Raw genomic sequence first — 10978 nt, 5'->3', positions numbered from 1 at the left:
AGAGGTCTTCACGTATAAATATACTATCTTGGACATCTTTTATGATTGTGAGCACTCATTAAAATATGACATGCTAAAGAGTTGACATTGGACAAGGAAGACAACGTAATGGGTTATGTTTTCTTACATCTGAGATAAATTATATTGTCATGGATCATCCAACATGATTGAGCTTGCCTTCCCCCCCCCCCATGCTAGCCAAATTCTTTGCACCAAGTAGAGATACTACCTGTGCTTCCAAACACCCTTAAACCAGTTTTGCCATGAGAGTCCACCATATCTACCTATGGATTGAGTAAGATCCTCCAAGTAAGTTGTCATCGGTGCAAGCAATAAAAATTGCTCTCTAAATATGTATGACTTATTAGTGTGGGAGAAAATAAGCTTTATACGATCGTGTGATATGGAAGAAATAAAAGCGACGGACTGCATAATAAAGGTCCATATCACAAGTGGCAATATAAAGTGACGTTCTTTTGCATTAAGATTTTGTGCATCCAACCATAAAAGCGCATGACAACCTCTGCTTCCCTCTGCGAAGGGTCTATCATTTACCTTTATCTCCTACCTTACATAAGAGTCATGGTGATCTTCACCCTTCCTTTTTACATTTTATCTTTTGGCAAGCACAACATGTTGGAAAGATCCTGGTATATATGGCTAATTGGATGTGAGTTTTCATGAACTATTATTGTTGACATTACCCTTGAGGTAAAACGTTGGGAGGCAAAACTATAAGCCCATATCTTTCTCTATGTCCGATTAAAACTCCATACCCATAAGTATTGCGTGAGTGTTAGCAATTGTGAAAGACTATATGATAGTTGAGTATGTGGACTTGCTGAAAAGCTCTTATATTGACTCTTTCCTTTGTTATGATAAATTGCAATTTTTCCAATGACTGAGATTATAGTTTGTTAGTTGTCAATGAAGTTTATGATTCATACTTGAAAATTGCGATTGAATTATTACTCTAGCATCAGAGATCATATGACAAGAATTATATAAGTTGCTGTTCTAAGAATGATCATGATGTCCTCATGTCCATATTTTATTTTTTATCTACACCTCTATCTCTAAACATGTGGACACATTTTTCGATTTCGGCTTTCGCTTGAGGACAAGCGAGGTCTAAGCTTGGGGGAGTTGATACGTCCATTTTGCATCATGCTTTTATATCGATATTTATTGCATTATGGGCTGTTATTACACATTATGTCACAATAGTTATGCCTATTCTCTCTTATTTTACAAGGTTTACATAAAGAGGGAGAATACCGACAGCTGGGATTCTGGGCTGGAAAAGGAGCAAATATTAGAGACCTATTCTGCACAGCTCCAAAAGTCCTGAAACTTCACGGAAGTCATTTTCAGAATATATAAAAAATACTGAGCACAAGAAGTTCACCCGGGGGCCACACCCCGCCCACGAGAGTGGGGGGCGCGCCCTACCCCCTGGGCGCGCTTCCCTACCTCGTGGGCCCCCTGGTGGCCCTCCGATGCCCATCTTCTGCTATATGGAGTCTTTCGATGAGGAAAAAATCATAAGCCATCTTTCCGGACGAGACTCCGCCGCCACGAGGCGGAACCTTGGCGGAACCAATCTAGGGCTCTGGCGGAGCTGTTCTGCTCGCCATCGTCATCACCAACGCTCCTCTCATCGGGAGAGGGCAATCTCCATCAACATCTTCACCAGCACCATCTCCTCTCAAACCCTAGTTCATCTCTTGTATCCAATTCTTGTCTCCAAGTCCGGGATTGGTACCTGTGGGTTGCTAGTAATGTTGATTACTCCTTGTAGTTGATGCTAGTTGGTTTACTTGGTGGAAGATCATATGTTCAGATCCTATATACATATTAATACCCCTCTGATTATGAATATGGATATGCTTTGTGAGTAGTTATGTTTGTTCCTGAGGACATGGGAGAAGTCTTGCTATTAGTAGTCATGTGAATTTGGTATTCGTTCGATATTTTGATGAGATGTATGTTGTTTCTCCTCTAGTGGTGTTATGTGAACGTCGACTACATGACACTTCACCATTATTTGGGCCTAGAGGAAGGCATTGGGAAGTAATAAGTAGATGATGGGTTGCTAGAGTGACAGAAACTTAAACCCTAGTTTATGCGTTGCTTCGTAAGGGGCTGATTTGGATCCAGATGTTTCATGCTATGGTTAGGTTTACCTTAATACTTTTGTTGTAGTAGCGGGTGCTTGCAATAGAGGTTAATCATAAGTGGGATGCTTGTCCAAGTAAGGACAGCACCCAAGCACCGGTCCACCCACATACCAAATTATCAAAGTACCGAATGCGAATCATATGAACTGATGAAAACTAGCTTGATGATATTCCCATGTGTCCTCGGGAGCGCTTTTCTCTATATAAGAGTTTGTCCAGGCTTGTCCGTTGCTACAAAAAGGATTGGGCCACCTTGCTGCACTTTATTTACTTTTGTTACTTGTTGCTCATTACCAATTATCTTATCACAAAACTATCTGTTACCTATAATTTCGGTGCTTGCAGAGAATACCTTGCTGAAAACCGCTTATCATTTCCGTCTGCTCCTCGTTGGGTTCGACACTCTTACTTATCGAAAGGACTACGATAGATCCCCTATACTCGTGGGTCATCAGGAGATACCTGTAGTGCACCTTTATAGCCACCCAGTTACGTTGTGACATTTGGTACACCCAAAGCATTCCTACGGTATCCGGGAGTTACACAATCTCATGGTCTAAGGAAATGATACTTGACATTAGAAAAGCTTTAGAAAACGAACTACACGATCTTGTGCTACGCTTAGGATTGGGTCGTGTCCATCACATCATTCTCCTAATGATGTGATCCCGTTATCAATGACATCCAACGTCCATGGTCAGGAAACCATGACCATCTATTGATCAATGAGCTAGTCAACTAGAGGCTTACTAGGGACATATTACGATCTATGTATTCACACATGTATTACGGTTTCCGGTTAATACAATTATAGCATGAACAATAGACAATTATCATGAACACAGAAATATAATAATAACCACTTTATTATTGCCTCTAGGTCATATTTCCAACACCATCCAGTTTGGATAGAATACTTGATCGGCCTTGCCAGATCCATGGCACCCCTGACAAGCCTGCCAATCACCAGAATAAATGAATGGCGAGAACTGGATTGTTAAGAGGTGCACCGGCATGAGAAAGCATTTGAAACAAGGAAAGGAATGTGATCAACAATGAAGGCTTGAATTTTATCCACCGGAGAAGAAAAAGAACGAAGAATAATTAACTTGAAGCTCCGCTAGTATTTTCCTGAGAATCACCGAATAAGAACATTGACAGAAAAGAATGAAGAGACTTCACATCAATAAGATGGATACTTGATTAAGAAATCTGAGTCCTTGAAGAAAAAGGGTGGGAGGGAGGGAAAACAAAGGCAACTTGGGGACGGATGAAACGAACAACATTGAGAAGAACTGATAATTGATCTAGCAATTGAAAGGGTATGAATAACTTGAAGGGAAGCACACCGGTGGAGAAGGATTGACATGACAATCTCGATGATCAAGAAGGATTAGTACTCCCGTAGAAATATGAGGGCACCTCTTAGGAAAGGTAAGGAATCAACACTTGACATAGAAGCAACTCGAATACCACTACACAAAACAAAACAAAGATTGGCTTGCAGAATAAGCAGGAAACAAACATATGATAGATCCCATATCGTATCATGTGTCTGTTGGAAAGATATTCTAGGAGCTACTTGAATTCCCACCTATAAACTCCCGAAACTTTCTGGTTATGCAATCTGGTGTTGGGGATACAGGGGAAGCATAATATCTCACCCAAACTAACAATCCCTACATCCAGTTGTATCCATCTATCAACACATAACCAAGAAACCTTCAGAAATCATGTACCTCAACCTTCAAAAAGCATCCATTATACGAGTTATGGCAATACTCCCGAACCCCCGCCCCAGTACTGGGTGGCATCGAGGTTATCTCACCAACAACTGCATAAAAGAGATTTTCGATGTCGACGAACTCAGGTATTCCAGAACTGCAACGATAAAATTGTGATGACAACACCTCGGAGGTCAACTCCCCGGGACACTGCCACAACCCCTAAATGTCAGGAGGCACCAAGAACAATGTTCTCGTCACAAGACTATCGGAACGATTTCAAGATACCCGCGTGATCCTAAAAAAATTCATGAAATTTGAGGAGAGGGAAGTCAAAACTTCTATGTCAGGAGGCCTCACCAGAGCGGCGAAGGGACTGAGGAGTAAAAAGAATCCTACTTTCCGATATATACGATCCTAAGACTCAAAACATTTTGTTCTAGACTCAACAACATCAGCGATTCGATCATGCAAGGGGATCCTAAGTCGGGGATGGCTCTGATACCAACTTGTAACACCCACAGTGCGGCTATATCTCCCACGTGTCAAGGCACGACTTAGAGGCATAGCCACATGGTAGTTTTGTCGCAAGAGGGGTAATCTTCACACAATCCCATGTACTGATAAGAAAGGGATAAAGAGTTGGCTTACAATCGCCACTTCACACAATACATAAATAATTCATACATCATCCAAATACACTCAAAGACCGGCTACGGTCAAATCCGAATAAAAGGGAAGATAAACCCCAAATGCTAGATCCCCGATCGTCCCAATTGAGCTCCACTACTGATCATCAGGAAACGAAACATAGTAACGACCCAGATCCTCGTCGAACTCCCACTTGAGTTTGGTAGCATCACCTGCACTGGTATCCTCGGCACCTGCAACTGTTTGGAAGTATCCGTGAGTCACGAGGACTCAGCAATATCACACCCGCGAGATCAAGACTATTTAAGCTTATGGGTAGGAGAAGGTAGTGAGGTGGAGATGCAGCAAGCACTAAGCATATATGGTGGCTAACATACACAAATAAGAGTGGGAAGAGAAGCAACGCAACGGTCGAGAAGCTAGAAGTGATCAAGAAGTGATCCTGAAACTATTTATGTACAAGCATAACACAAGATCGTGTTCACTTCCCGGACTCCGCCGAAAAGAGACCATCACAGCTACACATGCGGTTGATTCATTTTAATTAAGTCAAGTGTCAAGTTCTCTACAACCGGATATTAACAAATTCCCATCTGCCACATAACCGTGGGCACGGCTCTCGAAGGTTTATACCCTGCAGGGGTGTCCCAACTTAGCCCATCACAAGCTCTCACGGTCAACGAAGGATATTCCTTCTCCCGGAAAGACCCGATCAGTCTCGGAATCCCGGTTACAAGACATTTCGACAATGGTAAAACAAGACCAGCAAAGCCTCCCAATGTGCCGACAAATACCAATAGGAGTCACACGTATCTCGTTCTCAGGGCACACCAGATGGGCCAGACGTCGGGTTGGCATAGACCCCGGTTGCCCATGGGGCGCCGAACATCGCCCAGTTTGGACCAACGCTCAGAGGAGCACTGGCCCGGGGGTTTAAAATAAAGATGACCCTTGAGTCCGCGGAACCCAAGGGAAAAAGGCCTAGGTGCAAAATGTTAAAACCCAGGTTGGGCCTTGCTGGAGGAGTTTTATTCAAGGCGAACTGTCAAGGGGTTCCCATAACACCCAACCGCGTAAGGAACGCAAAATCAAGGAACATAACACTGGTATGATGGAAACTAAGGCGGAAAGAGTGGAACAAAACACGAGGCAAAAGGCCGAGCCTTCCATCCTTTACCAAGTAAATATATGCATTAAATTAAATAAGAGATATTGTGATATCCCAACATATCCATGTTCCAACATGGAACAAACTTCAACTTCACCTGCAGCTAGCAACGCTATAAGAGGGGTTGAGCAAAAGCGGTAACATAGCCAAACAACGGTTTGCTAGGAAGGTGGGTTAGAGGCTTGACATGGCAATATGGGAGGCATGATATAACAAGTGGTAGGTAGCGCGACATAACGATAGAGCGAGCAACTAGCAAGCAAAGATAGAAGTGATTTCGAGGGTATGGTCATCTTGCCTGCAATGTTCTCAGAGTTGTCGAAAGCTTGATTCTCGTTAGCGTACTCAACAGGTTCCTCGGTCACGTACTCGTCTCCCGGCTCTACACAAGGCAAGAACACAAGCAATGGAACAACAATCAATCACGGTGCAATGCACAAGCAACATGATGCAATACATGGCATGATATGCAAGATATGATATGCATGTGTATGCGTGCTCCGTAAGGGAAATAATGATCAAGGCATCAACTTGGAAACCCAAGTATGCCACTGGAAAGATGACGTGATTTTGGTCGAAATCGATATAAAGATCACCGGAAACGGATGCATGGTTTGCAAATGACAAGCAACACAAGAATGACGCAAAACTGCGATTAACAGCATGATAGGACTTAGAATGCAACAAGAAACTAAGCTACTACACTCCAACATATTAAAAAAAAGCATATGGCAGTGATGTGCAAGAGATGCTTGACAAAACATGAACAATGAGCTACGGCCAATTCATACTAGAACAGGTTCAAACAAGCATGGCAAAAGTGCAAAAGATATCAGCTTCACAGACTTAGTGAAAATACTAACATGTCAAAAACAACATGAGGAAGCACTGTTTAGAGCAAGCAAACAACATGCTATAGGAACATATCATAGCAAACAAAGGCATGGCATGATTCTGATGAATGCATAGAACAAAAGTCCCTTACTGAACATGAGCCAAAAAGGCACAGAAGATATGATGGCACCCATGTAAACATATTAAGTTTTATAAACAGATTCAGACTTAGAAGAAAAACAGAGCATTGTATAAACAGATTTATGATAGCAACTTTGCGAGCTCATGCCGCTCACCACAAAGCATTAAATGACAACATAAGCATACCAACAGAGAGAAGACATGTTCATGAAGCTAGCCATGGCAAGAGCAAGTTAATATGATGCATGGATCACTAGAAACAACCATGGCAATATTGATTAACATGTTAATAATCTGTCAGGAACATTTTATAGCAAAAGCAGAGCAAGAAAATGACATGCTAGAGTGATCCATAATTGTAACCAGGAACATGAATGGATATAGCATAACCACATGTTCAAAACATCCATACTGAAGTATATCAAAATAAGCATGGATCTCATGGTAGCATCAAGTTTACATGGCATCAAAATAACAGCAGGAAAAGGACAGCAAAAACCTGTCCCTGAAAACAGCAACATTACAGAGTGTAGTTTGCATGCTTGTGTTAGTCACCACATAGATCACAAAAATACAAGTCTTGCACCTCTATAAAGATGGCATGATGTAGTTCAAAACACATGCAGACCTCATGCTCATAGAATGCACACATCAAATGCAACAAAAATGACAAATCACCATGATCTGATAAGCACCAGCAGTTAACATTTTATAGCACTCTTGCAACAATGCAAATGGCATCATAATGGACAGTAACATGCATGGAAATGCTGCTAACATTAAGAGCTCAACGAGACGAACATTTAGACATATCATATGCATGATTTCGAGCTACGAGCACCAAGATGTGGCATCATGAAGTAGGCATGAAAATTACAGGGGAACCGGGGACTTAGTGAAATTTCACCTCGCGAAAAGTCAATGCGGGATGAGACGGAGTGGGACAGAGGGATCCGGATCGCGGGACAGCGTTTGGTTGACAGGGGTGGTGGATCTCGTCCTGATCCGGGGGAACCTCGCCGGAGTTGACCGGGGAGGTGGCTGCAGCGGAAGAAGGTGGCCGGGCAGAAGAGGAGGTCACCGGAGTGGGAGCACCGGCGAGAGGAGCAGAGGAGGCGATGCCGGCAGGGTTCGGTGGCGCGCGGGCCGAGGTGGAGGCGGCGGCGGTCGCGGTTGCCAGCGAGGGGCAGCGGAGGCGCGTCGATAGCGGCGGGTGCGGTTGTCGACGAGCGGCAGCGGCGACCGCGGGCTCGCGCGGGTCCGCGATGGGCCTGGAGGGCGCGGCGGTGGGAGACTGCGGGCAGACATGTGGCGCCCTCTCACTGGAGTGGGGCGGCGGCGGGTTTCGTCCGGCGGCGCGCGGACATGTCCGATGGCGGCGGGGTTTGAATTTTAGGGTTTGGACCCGGATTTTGGAGGGGATGCACATATTTATAGGTAGAGGCAGGTAGGAGTGTCCAAACGGGCTGCGGTTTTTGCTCACACGATCGTGATCCAATGACGGAGAACAAGGAGGTGGTTTAGATGGGTTATTGGGCTGTCTTGGAGGGGTGTTGGGCTACAACACAAAAGAGGCTTTTGCGGTTACCCGGTTAACCATTGGGGCATCAAACGGCCTCCAAATGGAACGAAATTTGACAGGCGGTCTACCAATGGTGTACCAAGGCCACTTGACAAATATCGACCCATTCCGAGAATGTTTTTCTTCTGCTCACGAAAAGAGACAAGAGGGGTGCGCCGGGTGCATGTGGGAGTGTCGGATTGTGAAACGGACAACGGGGAAAATGCTCGGATCCATGAGATGAACACAAATGCAAATGCGATGCACATGATGACATGATATGAAATGCATGACATGAACAAAAAGCAAAACAAAGACAAAAACCCAAACACAAAGGGAATATCATATCGCATCTCCGGAGAAGGCAAGAGTCGAAGTTACAAATATGGAAAGTTACATCCGGGTGTTACAATGAGTTATGTGATTTGGTGACCGAATGTTGTTCGGAGTCCCTGATGAGATCACAGACATGACGAGGAGTATCGAAATGGTCGAGAAGTAAATATTCATATATTGGACGATGATATTCGGACATCGAAAGTGTTCCGGGGTTACCGGGTACATATCGGGTCACCGGAAGGGGTTCCAAGCATCCCCCCGGCAATTACATGGGCCTAATGGGCCAAGAAGGGGACAGACCAGCCCCTAGGGGGCTGGTGCGTGATGACCCACAAGTATAGGGGATCTATCGTAGTCCTTTCGATAAGTAAGAGTGTCGAACCCAACGAGGAGCAGAAGGAAATGATAAGCGGTTTTCAGCAAGGTATTCTCTGCAAGTACTGAAATAAGTGGTAACAGATAGTTTTGTGACAAGATGAATTATAACGAGCAACAAGTAACAAAAGTAAATAAAGTGCAGCAAGGTGGCCCAATCCTTTTTGTAGCAAAGGACAAGCCGGAACAAACTCTTATAATAGGAAAAGCACTCCCGAGGACACATGGGAATATCGTCAAGCTTGTTTTCATCACGTTCATATGATTCACGTTCGATACTTTGATAATTTGATATGTGGGTGGACCGGTGCTTGGGTGCTGTTCTTACTTGAACAAGCATCCCACTTATGATTAACCTCTATTGCAAGCATCCGCAACTACAACAAAAGTATTAAGGTAAACCTAACCATAGCATGAAACATGTGGATCCAAATCGGCCCCTTACGAAGCAACGCATAAACTAGGGTTTAAGCTTTTGTCACTCTAGCAACCCATCATCTACTTATTACTTCCCAATGCCTTCCTCTAGGCCCAAATAATGGTGAAGTGTTATGTAGTCGACATTCACATAACACCACTAGAGGCTAGACAACATACATCTTATCAAAATATCAAACGAATACCAAATTCACATGACTACTAATAGCAAGACTTCTCCCTTGTCCTCAGGAACAAACGCAATTACTCACAAAGCATATTCATGTTCATAATCAGAGGGGTAATAATATGCATATAGGATCTGAACATATGATCTTCCACCAAATAAACTAACTAGCATCAACTACAAGGAGTAATCAACACTACTAGCAACCTACTAGCACCAATCCCGGACTTTGAGACAAGAATTGGACACAAGAGATGAACTAGGGTTTGGAGATGAGATGGTGTTGGTGAAGATGTTGATGGAGATTGCCCTCTCCCGATGAGAGGAGCATTGGTGATGACGATGGTGATGGTTTCCCCCTCCTGGAGGGAAGTATCCCCGGCAGAACAGCTCTGCCGGAGCTCTAGATTGGTTCTGCCAAGGTTCCACCTCGTGGCGGCGGAGTCTCATCCCGAAAAGTTCCCCCTGATTTTTTCTCATCGAAAGACTTCATATAGGAGAAGATGGACGTCGGAGAGCCACCAGGGGGCCCACGAGGTAGGGGGCGCGCCCTAGGAGGGGGGCGCGCCCCCCTCTCTCGTGAGCAGGGTGTGGGTCCCCTGGCCTTCATCTTTGGCAAGGATTTTTCTTTATTTATTTTAAGATGTTCTGTGGAGTTTCAGGACTTTTGGAGTTGCGCAGAATAGGTCTCTAATATTTGCTCCTTTTCCAGCCCACAATTCCAGCTGCCGGCATTCTCCCTCCTTATGTAAACCTTGTAAAATAAGAGAGAATGGCCATAATTATTGTGACATAAAGTGAAATAACAGTCCATAATGCAATAAATATCGATATAAAAGCATGATGCAAAATGGACGTATCAACTCCCCCAAGCTTAGACCTCGCTTGTCCTCAAGCGAAAAGCCGATAACAATAAATATGTCCTCATGTTTAGAGGTAGAGGCGTCGATAAAAATAAAATATGGACATGAAGGCATCATGATTAATCTCATAACAGCAACATATATAGATTATGTCATATGATTACTTATGTTCAAGTGATGATCTATTCACAATGCAAAAGTATAAATCATAAACCTTATTTGGCTCCGACAAACTATAATCTCAGTCATTGAAGCAATTGCAATTTATCATAACATCGGAAAGAGTCTATGTTAGAGCTAAAAAGCAAGTCCACATACTCAACTATCATTTAGTCCTCCATAATTGCTAACACTCACGCAATACTTGTGGTTACGGAGTTTTAATCGGACACAGAGAAAGATAGGGGCTTATAGTTTTGCCCCACAACCTTTTACCTCAAGGGTAATGTCAACAATAATGGTTCATGCTCCCCTACATCCAATTAGATATATATATATATATATATATATATATATATATATATATATATATATATAT

This window comes from Triticum dicoccoides, chromosome 4A (assembly GCF_002162155.2).
Source record: "Triticum dicoccoides isolate Atlit2015 ecotype Zavitan chromosome 4A, WEW_v2.0, whole genome shotgun sequence".
Classification (NCBI taxonomy): Eukaryota; Viridiplantae; Streptophyta; class Magnoliopsida; order Poales; family Poaceae; genus Triticum; species Triticum dicoccoides.
Note: the sequence above shows the minus strand (reverse complement) of the source record.